General features: G+C 38.3%; 1 long non-coding RNA gene across 1 annotated transcript; it reads right to left on the bottom strand.

Annotated features, from left to right (window-relative positions):
• Positions 1 to 893: 893 nt before the first annotated feature.
• On the bottom strand, positions 894 to 1,323 carry LOC136253083 (uncharacterized). Its single transcript, XR_010699944.1, has 2 exons — positions 1,219 to 1,323; positions 894 to 1,018 (listed from the first exon to the last, which is right to left on the bottom strand). It is a non-coding gene; the product is annotated as an uncharacterized lncRNA (long non-coding RNA).
• Positions 1,324 to 13,657: the final 12,334 nt, after the last annotated feature.

Below are 13,657 nucleotides of genomic sequence, written 5' to 3'. Positions count from 1 at the left end.
GGAATATGAACTTTTATGAACAAATTTTTTTTTTTCACATAAACATTTGGAGCAATCATCTGGCAACACTCAGGCTAGCTCGTTTGCCACTCTTCAAACAATCCCTAGAATCTGGGGATTCAGATTGAAATGGCTATTGGAGTTACACCAGACCCTTTTCCCCCACCCAAATACAAAAGGGAAAAAAAGCGGTCTGGATACGAGACTAGTAGGGGAGGGGAGGAGTGGGGACAAGACTGAGAAAGGTGATCTCGGCAAGAGGCCAGCAAGGCAGCTACCAGTCCAATCCCGCCATCCTGTTTTCAGTAACTAATTAACAATCCCGGCCACTCTCATAGCCGACCGCTCGGTCACAGCCGTTACTGAGTACATGGTCTCCGTATGGTCTCTGAACTGACTTAAGTATACATACATTCTTTTGTAGCTACACTGAGTACATTCTGAAGCTACATCGGCATACCTCACAATCGGTTGATGAACTGAACGTGAGACTACTGTGACTCCAGTGTTTTGACCAATAGCTCCTTGCCAATTTGATCTTCGTTCAATATACTGACCCGACAATACTGTAGCTATGTTCTATACCATATGCGTATTTTGTACCGTACGCGTATGGTATGCACCATACGCGTATGGTACATACCATACGCGTATGGTACATACCATACGCGTACGGTACGATTTTCCGTACCATACGCGTACGGTATAGGCATACGCGTACGGTACGTACCATATGCGTATTATGCCTTTTCTCAGTGTCTTCTAGCCTTGCCATCACCTAGCTACAATGGGCTATCTTTACAAACATTTCTAGCTTTGCACTGCTTGTGCAAAGCTAACAACTTGGCAAATGAACTTTGTAAGTGTTATCAGTTGTGCAACATGGCCCCTCACTGTCTTTGCATCTTTATCTATTATATACACTCTTCTTCTTTTGAGGATCCAATTTATGTTTGCGTACTTTTCTTGTTTGTACATACTGTAAGTAGTACCACCACTCACATTCATCACACTGGACCTACAGCACAAATTAACATGGATGTTGTTAACTTTAAAGAGTATATAGCTATATACATTCAGATAAGAGTAGCTAAACACATTGTCCCATCCACAGTAAGTAGTGAGTGGTTACAACACACTTAACAATTAAACAATGCCAGATAATATATATATACATACATTCGTTACTGAAATATTCATTAGAACTCATAAACTCACCATAAAATCTCTGCCATGTTATGTTTTCCTCAGTAGGCAATGTGCATGCCTCATTCAATAGCAAAGATTCAGTTTAAAAAGAATTTGTTGCACATGCAATTAATTATGCTAATAATGCTATGCTACAGCTAGATTTACATTAATTTGCAAACTGGAATATTGCTTTCTCTACAGTAAAATCTCTTTGCTACCTCCCTCGATGTTATTGTATCAGAATTCTCCAGATCTTCCTCTGTTTGAGCAATCGTTACATTGTACTTCTCGAGCTCATCTGATTAAAATTGTCTGCTCAACACTCCTTTAGTGCATGCCATCAGGCATAAATATCCATTTTTAAGTGGAAGCTATAGTGAACTAACAAATTAAAGCTAAACAATAGATTATGTAACAACAATAGAATAAAATATTTAATGAAATAATATACATATATGTGACTGTAAAAAATTGGCTATATTTTCCAATGGATGCAAATTAATTAATATGGCTGCTATCACATATTGTGGGTATCGTTCTATAATTGTAGGGAAGTGTAGGCTCTTGGGCAAATCTTTTATAAGCAGAACAGACCACTGTATATAATATTATTCATCAATAATTGAAAGCACACAATAACAACTATAACTCTTACAACTACTGCACACAATATTAATATTACAAGTATATGCATAATGAATTATTACATCATGTCACATCATTACATTACATCATAAACTCTATTACAGGTATGAAGGAGGAGTGGCATTATGTAATAATGGCCTGATTTTTGAATTTTCATTATATCAATTAAACAACGGATCATGAATCCAATAGGAAGTAATATATGTGTAGCAATTGCAGCCACAATGTACTGCGTGGAAGAAGAAATAAAAATTAAAATTTACAATGCGTTTTCAGTGTATATGGTTGCTATGCAACAGCTAGATAATTAACTTGACTATTCTAAAGAACATACATTACTATAGTATACCAGCTTGTGTACTTTCAAAGTAATATATAGCATTTTCACTGTGGAGAAAAAAAGCACTTATGCATTCAGGAGTGGAAGGGTAGAATGTGACAGCTTTATTATCAAAGTCAACCACTTATCATAGTATTATTGTGAAATATTACATCATCTGCAGTTTCACAATTGCTACAAACAGTACACAACACTATTAGTCAGTCAGCAACTTACTGCTTTCCAATCCAAAACATTGTTTCAAAATGTATAATAAACCTATATCACCAAGCCTGGAGTTTGATTGTGGGTTTAATTTCACTCATGTACTCAGCTGAAGCTACCTTAAGATATGTATGGGCCCCCACTGATTATCTTTTTCATCTCTCTACTGTTCACTGGATTAATCTAATGGAAATTCTATGAGTTAATGTTAATCAAGTGTTTTACTCTTGGTTGATGCAAATTGGTTACTTTGTTGATACAAACATACTGGCTTTGTTCATCGACTTGAACTGTCACTACAATAAATGTGTTTTTGTGCAAATCACGCATACACACACATCACATACTTCAGCGAAGTATGTGATGTGTAGGAGATGATGTTTCACATTTGCTAACTAATGGACAAATGGGTTCATATTTGCTAACTAATGGACAAATGTGGACAATCGTCTCCTACACATCACATACACCACAGGTGCATGTGCATGCTATGTACAGCACATTTATGGCATACCACATAATTATGCACGAATACACATTTTATTGTAGTGTGTCTGTGTAATGGCTTAGCACAAAATAAGTTTATTTATAGCACATAAAAATTGATGCTTTTCTATACATCCTACTACCTCTAAATGATAAAGGATGCCATGTACACCAATATACAGTCACACTGCTTGTCTTGTGTGTTTCACACACTATATCCTGAAAGTGTGCCTGCACCCAAAGGGTGTGCTGCTGGTTAAGTGTGCTATGACCACCTCAGTTTTAACAGTGTAGGTTTGCATCATGCAGTAAAGTAAATTATATCTTAATTACAGTAAAGCAAAATACATCTCAGCTCTAGAGAATAGAATAGCTAATCAGACCAAAATATGATTGCTCTATAGAGGTATATACCTAGCTAGCTCGATCTTGACTGAATTACAGAAACTGCTAAGAGACTAGCCGGGCCCCTTTCCACTCCATCTTCCCCAAAAAGAAATGAAAGCAGAGTGCCATACGGCATAGTCAATAGGTACGACAGTGTAAAAACCTTCTGCTTGATATTATATACAAAGCAGGTTAGCTATAGCCTATACTCAGATGGTACGATTTTCCGTACCATACGCGTATGGTTGTACCGTACGCGTATACGCATAATATGGTACGTACCATACGCGTATGGTACAAAATACGCATATGGTATAGAACAGCTACACTCAATAGAGCGTCGCTTTTGCGTCACAAAACACGTTAACTACGTAATTAACCGCAACTTCCGCGGGGCAAATTTAATGGCTGGGCTCGATCCTTCAAGAGGCTACAACTCGGCTTCTGGTGATTCATTCAACATGAAACTTACTCAATACATAGAAGTTGAGAAAGACGATGAAAAATGTTATTTGGGTTGGTTTTACCCTGGTTGAGGATAAAACGGCTGTTTTGGACTTAAAAGCGATTGTCCGGCACTAAAACACTTCAGTAAGAAAAAATGAACACTCGCTCAAAACTACTGTGTGTCAATTTGTCGATATAGATGTTGTGAGACTCTTCTATCGTACTTTTTAAAGTGTCAAAATCCTTGTCCCATGCACGTAACTCGCCTAGTACGCATCAAACTACTTATAGCTATAGATCTGTTCAGTATACTACTGCATATCTTTCGCTCTTGACAATCTAGTCTTATTTCATTTAGAAAGGTTTATATACCCGCAGATTCCGACCCACACTAATTACTAATTCCAAGATGGTACGTTAGCTACTGAGCTATCAGTTCCATAAATTGCACTACTTTTATCAAGAAATGGCATGTGTCCACAAGCAAACGTGTTCCTCAAAATACATAATATACAGGCCCATAGGCAGAAGAAAAGGTCCACAATTTTAATATAAAAGTCCATAATTTTAGTAATAAAAAAAGTTCCTTTTAGCAGCAAAAGTCCACAAATTCAGCCATTTTTTGTACCTATTTTCAAAAGGGGGACATGCCTTCAGGCCCCCCTAGCTTCAGCATCCTGATATAAATCACCACACCACACAAAAAGGTCCATGTTCATCCAAAGAACCTACCCAGTTAACATCTGGCTATGGCCCTGATATATATGTGTATGTATGTGTGTATGTATGTATAGCTACATGCGGGTACCAAACACACATGCATGCACACACACACACGCACACGCACACACACGTGTGTGTGTGTGTGTGTGTGTGTGTGTGTGTGTGTGTGTGTGTGTGTGTGTGTGTGTGTGTGTGTGTGTGTGTGTGTGTGTGTGTGTGTGTGTGTGTGTGTGTGTGTGTGTGTGTGTGTGTGTGTGTGTGTGTGTGTGTGTGTGTGCATGTGTGTTGTAAAACATCTGGGTTTAACAGTTTGAGAATGGACAAGATTTAGACAGCTATAGATCCTTTGACAGGCAGCATGCAGACTCATCCCTTGATTTAAAAAGTAGTGAATCAGTAGCTACATAGCTTGAGCTACTCTCACAATTTATACTTATTGGTTTGTTTAGCTATAGTAACAAACAAGCACACCACATTTACAGTGTAGTTAAGTATAGTAGTGTCAGCTTGGTTATGCCAGTCACATTGAATCAGTGTGGAATGAGGCCCTAACAGTCACTGTATATCACTAGCTAGTATAGTATTAGGAATGAGCATATTTACACAAAGTTTCACATTGCAGTGTCTGCACTAGCAGTGATCTCAACACAACAAAAAAGCCATCTATGTATATAATCAGTAGTTATTCAAGTCCAGTGTAATTTTAAGTAGAGAATAGAATTACAAGCCATTTAAAAGCTGAACACTAAACATTCCTATGTACAAAAAAGTACACTGAGTGGTAACACTCAGTGTATCAAATTTCCACCTTAATGTTTTCTCCAGCACTATATTCATATGTATGGCTATAAATGTGCTAAGGGTTTAATATTTTCTATGCACATACACTCAAAACTCACTAGGAGCTATATTTGATAAACATTCAAACACATGTACAAAATTATAATTATGTGCAAGTAAATTTTATGTGTTAACTGTTAAATGATAAATAGCTAGTAGTATTATAGATTATATGTATACAGTAAGGATATGAAACTACTGTATAACAAGGAAATGTAGCTAATTCTATCATGCTGCTTTTGAGCTGTTGAAATTAAAGGTGATACACTTTTTGTATGGGTTTGTATAAGTCATGTCATATACAATGAAATACAATGAAGAAAGCATTTGACTCGTCATATTATAGCATCCAGTCTCAACATCATCTTTGACAAATGAGACAGTGTTGCAAAGTGTTCTTGAGATGTAATTGATAGTAAATAAAATCAATAGACATAAAATAAATCACACTGTATTATGTTTGGTTAAAATTCATGAAGCCAAGGGTGCTGCTTGCCAAGATTTGTGCCATATAATATCATGGTGATGCATAACCATGCACACATGGTTAATGCTATCTAATCCAAAACAGCCAAGCTGTAAAAAAAAGTGTGCGGCCCTCAGAAAGGCTATGGTGAAAAAAGATGTGAAATCCAAGGTGGCGGCCAAGAAATGGTTGTGATGGTAGGTTAATGGTAAAAATTTTAATAATGACAATTCAGGTAAATTTTGTGAAGCGGCACAAAAATTCACCTGAATTGTCGTTATTAAAATTTTTACCATTGACCTACCATCACAGCCATTTCTTGGCCGCCACCTTGGATTTCACATCTTTTTTCACCATAGCCTTTCTGAGGGCCGCACACTTTTTTTACAGCTTGGCTGTTTTGGATTAGATTTCATTTCTTTTTGTATTTGTATACCCCAAAGCTGGCCTATGGCCAGCTTTGGAACTTTTTTAACCTATGTTTTTTTTCTTTACTACAGGAAGAAGAAAAGATGAAGTAGATGTACTTTAAATATTTTATTAGTAAATGTACAAATTATATATATAATACATATGTGATCGGATTTGCGAAAAGGGGTCTTCCACACACATCCAATTCGCCAACTTTGACAATTGATAACTTCAGATTGCAAAGAGCTATTGCCTTGAAATTTGGGCAGTGGTGATTTCTTTGCAGCTGAACTCTCTACATGATGGTTTCTTTGTAGCTGAACTCTCTACAAGGTAATTTCTTCTAGCTGATCTCTCTACAGGGAGATTTTTTTGTAGCTGAACTATCTACAAGGTAACTTCTTCTAACTGATCTCTCTACAGGGTGATTTGTTCGTAGCTGAATTCTGTACAGGTGATTTGTTTGCAGCTGAGCTCTTTACAAAATGGTTTCTTTGTAGCTGAACTCTCTACAAAGTAACTTCTTCTAACTGATCTTTCTACAGGGTGATTTGTTTGTAGCTGAACTATCTACAAGGTAATTTCTTCTAGCTGATCTCTCTACAGGGTGATTTGTTTGTAGCTGAATTCTTTACAGGTGATTTGTTTGCAGCTGAGCTCTTTACATAATGGTTTCTTTGTAGCTGAACTCTCTACAAAGTAACTTCTTCTAACTGATCTTTCTACAGGGTGATTTGTTTGTAGCTGAACTATCTACAAGGTAACTTCTTCTAGCTGATCTCTCTACAGGGAGATTTGTTTGTAGCTTAACTCTCTACAGGTGATTTGTTTGTAGCTGAATTCTGTACAGGTGATTTGTTTGCAGCTGAGCTCTTTACAGAACGGTTTCTTTGTAGCTGAACTCTCTAAAAGGTAACTTCTTCTAACTGATCTTTCTACAGGGCTATTTGTTTCAGGAAGAATTTTCTACTGGGTGATTTCTTTGCAGCTGAACTCTCTACATGATGGTTTCTTTGTAGCTGAACTCTCTACAAGGTAATTTCTTCTAGCTGATCTCTCTACAGGGTGATTTGTTTGTAGCTGAATTCTTTACAGGTGATTTGTTTGCAGCTGAGCTCTTTACAGAATGGTTTCTTTGTAGCTGAACTCTCTACAAGGTAATTTCTTCTAGCTGATCTCTCTACATGGAGATTTGTTTGTAGCTGAACTATTTACAAGGTAACTTCTTCTAGCTGATCTCTCTACAGGATGATTTGTTCGTAGCTGAATTCTGTACAGGTGATTTGTTTGCAGCTGAGCTCTTTACAGAATGGTTTCTTTGTAGCTGAACTCTCTACAAGGTAACTTTTCTAGCTGATGTCTCTACAAGGTAGCTAGTTTGTATCTGAACTATCTACATGGTGGTTTCTTTGTAACTGAACTTTCTACAAGGTGACTTCTTCTAGCTGATCTTTCAATAGGGTGATTTGTTTGTAGCTTCACTCTCTACAAGGTAACTTCTTCTAGCTGATCTCTCTACAGGGAGATTTGTTTGTAGCTGAACTTTCTAAATGATGGTTTCTTTGTAGCTGAACTCTCTACAAGTTAACTTCTTCTAGCTGATCTCTCTGCAGGGTGATTTGTTTGTAGCTGAATTCTGTACAGGTGATTTGTTTGCAGCTGAGCTCTTTACAGAATGGTTTCTTTGTAGCTGAACTCTCTACAAGGTAACTTCTTCTTACTGATCTTTCTACGGGGCAATTTGTTTCTGGCAGAATTTTCTACAGGGTGATTTCTTTGCAGCTGAACTCTCTACATGGTGGTTTCTTTGTAGCTGAACTCTCTACAAGGTAATTTCTTCTAGCTGATCTCTCTACAGGGAGATTTGTTTGTAGCTGAACTATCTACAAGGTAACTTCTTCTAGCTGATCTCTCTACAGGGTGATTTGTTCGTAGCTGAATTCTGTACAGGTGATTTGTTTGCAGCTGAGCTCTTTACAAAATGGTTTCTTTGTAACTGAACTCTCTACAAGGTAACTTCTTTTAACTGATCTTTCTACAGGGCAATTTGTTCGTGGCAGAATTTTATACAGGGTGCAGGGGCGGATTCAGGGGGGGGGGGGGCTTTGGGGGCTGAAGCCCCCCCCCCCCTTCATATTTAGGCTTTACTTGATCAATATGCTGAGTATTATAATGAAATTTTGTCTTAACATAATTATATGATCACTAATAATACAAATACTCATAAAACCACCTTATAAACATCTTTCCAAGGTATTATCAGTGGATTTATGTTAAAGTTTATTCAACAAGGACCTGGATCAGCATTGGAGGTGTACAAGATCGAGATACTCTAATAGAGCAGTCAGCTAACTACTCTAATAGAACATTCACTGGAAACATGTAGTTATTATTTATTATTAGCACTTTACAGTGACCAGCACTGAAGGTCTGACAGCAACATGTGCTGCAGCCTTAGGATTACCTGTTATGGAATTTTTCCAAATCTGCCTGCACCTATACATACAATGAAGTGCATTGGTCTGTTTAAAGGGCTTCATTCATCTACTTGTGTAGTTAATATGTATGGCAACATTTAACTCAGGTACACAATTTCCATTGAAAATGCTCTCAGATTCAATCTTGTATTGTTCAAATTTCAAAATTTTCCACTTTCAACATTCTTACTCTAACATGCACCTATTCAGTGTTGTGCAATTGTGAGAGGGGTGCATCATGTACTTGGTTGTCTGTACCTACCCAAACTTTTCCATTAGTAAAATGCTTCAGAGAGCCATACCTATAATCTAAAGGCAGTATATAAAATATCTACAGGTATGAATTTTATGTGGAAATGTCTCCAAATTGCAGTATTTTAGCATCTATTTTTCCTGGGGTGGCATGCCCCCAGACCCCCCTAGTTCCAGCATGCTTCGCATTCTGGGAAGTGTGCTTCGCACATCTCTACCCAAGAGATTAGTACCTGAGTTAGCCCCCCCCCCCCCTTTTATAAATCCTAGATCCGCCCCTGAGGGTGATTTCTTTGCAGCTGAACTCTCTACATGGTGGTTTCTTTGTAGCTGAACTCTCTACAAGGTAACTTCTTCTAGCTGATCTCTCTACAGGGTGATTTGTTTGTAGCTGAACGATCTACAAGGTAACTTCTTTTAGCTGATCTCTCTACAGGGAGATTTGTTTGTGACTGAACTCTCTACAGGTGGTTTGTTTGAAGCTGAACTCTCTAAATGATGGTTTCTTTGTAGCTGAACTCTCTACAAGTTAACTTGTTCTAGCTGATCTCTCTACATGGTGATTTGTTTGTAGCTGAATTCTGTATAGGTTATTTGTTTGCAGCTGAGCTCTTTAAATAATGGTTTCTTTGTAGCTGAACTCTCTCAAGGTAACTTCTTCTAGCTGATGTCTTTACAGGGTCACTAGTTTGTAGCTGAATTCTCTACATGGTGGTTTCTTTGTAACTGAACTCTCTACAAGGTAACTTTTTCTAGCTCATCTTTCTATAGGGTGATTTATTTGTAGCTGAATTCTGTACAGGTGGTTTGTTTGCAGCTGAGCTCTTTAAAGAATGGTTTCTTTGTAGCTGAACTCTCTACAAGGTAACTTCTTCTAGCTGATCTCTCTACAAGGTCACTAGTTTGTAGCTGAGCTCTCTACATGGTGGTTTTTTTGTAACTGAACTCTCTACAAGGTGACCTCTTCTAGCTGATCTTTCTACAGGGCGATTTGTTTGAAGCTGAACTCTCTACAAGGTAACTTCTTCTAGCTTATCTCTCTACAGGGAGATTTGTTTGTAGCTGAACTCTCTACATGATGCTTTCTTTGTAGCTGAACTCTCTCAAGGTAACTTCTTCTAGCTGATGTCTTTACAGGGTCACTAGTTTGTAGCTGAATTCTCTACATGGTGGTTTCTTTGTAACTGAACTCTCTACAAGGTAACTTTTTCTAGCTCATCTTTCTACAGGGTGATTTATTTGTAGTTGAATTCTGTACAGGTGGTTTGTTTGCAGCTGAACTCTTTAAAGAATGGTTTCTTTGTAGCTGAACTCTCTACAAGGTAACTTCTTCTAGCTGATGTCTCTACAAGGTCACTAGTTTGTAGCTGAGCTCTCTACATGGTAGTTTTTTTGTAACTGAACTCTCTACAAGGTGACCTCTTCTAGCTGATCTTTCTACAGGGTGATTTGTTTGAAGCTGAACTCTCTACAAGGTAACTTCTTCTAGCTGATCTCTCTACAGGGAGATTTGTTTGTAGCTGAACTCTCTACATGATGGTTTCTTTGTAGCTGAACCCTCTGCAAGGTAACTTCTTCTATTGATCTCTCCACAGGGCGATTTGTTTGTAGCTGAACTCTCTACATGGTGGTTTCTTTGTAGCTGAACTCTACAAGGTGATTTTTTCTAGCTGAACTATCTCTTTCCATAATTATTATTATGATTATTATTATTACTGAGCAGTTAGCCCTGCTGGTGTACTCAGATTTGCCCGAATACATGTAACACAATAATAATGATTGTAGTCCAGTTCTAAAAATGTCAGCATCTGCAACTTCAACAAGATCTACTGGTAAGGAGTTCCAATCATTAATTGTGACCGGATTTCACATAACAAGGCTTCCACACACACAAAATCAAACTTACGATTTTACCAGAAATGGATTGCTGGTCTAATACACTATCATATTTCACACTGTACTTCCTTCAGCACTGACAAGTCTGGTTTCTGTAGCAGCTTTCTTCCGACCCTGTCAAAGCCACGAGTGTGAAATTGGCACCATTAAATGGCCATGGCTTTGTGATAATGGTGTGTAGTGAGCTGGGACTTCACAGAGAGCTCGCCAATAGTGTTCTCAGTCAATTTAGAGTAATTTGAGGGCCATGGAGGGCCATGGAGAGCCCAAACTTGGCCTCTCGATTCCAATCGTCTTCTTACTCCATTTTATACCAGTATATTAAGACCACCGTCCACCCCCACCCTCCCACCCTATTACTGCCATCTGTGATATTATTACCCGATCGAAAAAAGCTGCTCAAAACAGGGCAAATTTTGGGTATCAGAAATGTATACACCCACTCAGTGATTAGTCTGGCGGCGCCCGATCCTTCGCATAGAGTAAGGGTCTGGTATGCTTAGTATAGTGGAGTTGTACCGGATTACCAAAAACTGGTGCAACCAATCAGAACGTTCCACGTTTAATCAGCGCATTTTTGTTTATGTTACGTCAGAAGAATGAATCAAATGCCCTAACAGTACTGAAAGAAACAAAAGGAGTTAGCTAATAAAGAACAAAGAGAAGAAAAGTGTTATTTCGGGAAGGGCTTTTCGCCTTGTTTGATACGCGAAAAAACCGGGTTACGCTCTGATTTCCTAGGTAGGGAGACATGTCTATTCTATAAAAGTAGACCAATCCACTTTCGCCTGTGTAAAGGCGAAGGAAGTTCAATATCACTGCCACAATTTTGAGTGAGGCACTTCCGTTAAGACCATTTTCGTTACGTCATTACATTCAAATTAAATTCCTCCAGAGCAACTCGGTGATACTAAGCAAACCAGACCCTTACTCCATGCGAAGGGGCGGGCGCCGCCAGACTACTCAGTGATAGCTAGTGAACAGATGAACAGTTGGTGCAAATTTTGTTTGCACAGCTGTAGGCACTGGGAAGTTATTACACAATGATTCCTTAAAATCGCCATATCTCCTAACAAAGCTTTGTGCGTCGAAGCCTTGTTTTGTCAAATTCAGTCACAATTGTTCTTGGAAAATAACTATTTTGTTCATAGTTGCATAAACTCCCTACAAGGTAACTTCTTCTAGCTGATCTCTCTACAGGGTGACTTGTGTGTAGCTGATCTCTATACAGGTTTCTTATTTCTAGCTGATCTCTTGAATTCTCTTCAGGGTGACTGCTCTATTAGGATGACTGCTCTATTAGAGTATCTCGATCTCGCACTTGCTGCACCAAGTTGGATTTCGTGTTATAACTCCGTGGCTTTAAGTCTGATTCTTCTACACCATTGATGAGCCTTTCTAAGATGATTACTCCATCTGTACAACGATTTTCAAAGCATTACCCCAAGCGGTTTATCTGGTAGGCGTGGCAAGCAGTCGTTTTTTTATTAGCTGATCTCGATTGCGTAATTGTTACACACTGTTGGTTTTTTCGTTGTATCTTCCTGTTTTTTAGCTCGATTTCTTTCAAACCACAAAAGGTTTGAGGTTCAATAGTTAACCTATTCACCCACCGATTTTCAGCTTCTTCCCATACGCGGTTTACCCTGTAGGCGTGACAACATATTGGTGTTATTTTTCGTGAATAATCGCTCATAACTCTTTGCCTGTTTATCGTATTCCAGCCAAAGTTGGTACCGAGATGCGCCTTTATATCCCCCTTCTGTGTGCCACATTTCATGGCAATCGGATATGGCATTCGAGTTTTATAGCAGTTTTTGTAAGTGTGCGACAAGAAAAAGAAAAATAAGAAGAAAAAAAAAAAACGAAGAAACTGAGCCAATTTTTGAAGTCGCATATCTCGGGAACGCGCTAAGCGATTTCGCTCAAATTTGGAATGTGGAGTACTGCAGTTGGAGGGCATGTCCACAGAAAAAATTGGCTTGTTTCATCAAGGAAGCACAGAGCTACGGAGGTGCGAAAATTGCGTTTTCTTTCTTCCTGTCAATATACTCACGGGTGTTACGCGCCGGCTTCTTGGGCCGCACGACACACTACCGTGTGTCTTGATTTATACTGAACTGCCCTGTTTCCATTTATTCTGTATATTTGTGCTATCAAACTAACTAAGTTGTAATGAAAATCTAGCTTTTAATAAACCAGGCTTAAAATTGCTTACATTTCAAATGTCATGACTCATGAATTCTCATGCCATCACCAGGGGCAGCTCTGGAGGGAGGTTCTGAGGTTTCCAGAAACAGATCATAAGTATGTATATTCAAGTAATTATTGGTACTAAGGTTCAGATTGAGTTACTCTAATAGAGCAGTCAACCACTCTAATAGGGCAGCCACATTTTATATCTCTTAAAAACTGTAAGTGGCTATTTAATTTAATTGTAACCACACAATGAAAATTAATAGTGTAAAATCCTATCTCAGAATACTTAAAATCTGAAAACAGCTCTGGGGACATACTCCCAGATCCTCCATAATGGCATCCGTATCTGTTGCATGATTCAAACTTCACATTTCTCTACTTTGGTATGTCCATTCCTGATGTTGATGCTGTGCAAATGGAAGCAAGCACAAGAAGTTTATATTGAATGTCAATAAGTTCTCAACATAATTATGCAGAGAATGTCAGTTAAAAGAGTTTTTAGTGAAATTGCTAGCTACCAGATTAAATTTCAGGCTGCATATTTTCAAAACTTTTCTTGGAGAACATGCCTCCAAGTCCCCTAGATTTAGCATGCTACGAGAGTGCAAGTTTGAAAACTTGTCATCAAAATTCCTGGAGCTGCCTATACTGTACAATATCATGCAATTGCTGATATTGCATTCAACTACTGTA

This window comes from Dysidea avara, chromosome 4 (assembly GCF_963678975.1).
Source record: "Dysidea avara chromosome 4, odDysAvar1.4, whole genome shotgun sequence".
NCBI lineage: Eukaryota > Metazoa > Porifera > Demospongiae > Dictyoceratida > Dysideidae > Dysidea > Dysidea avara.
This window is presented reverse-complemented; position numbering and strand designations above follow the sequence as displayed.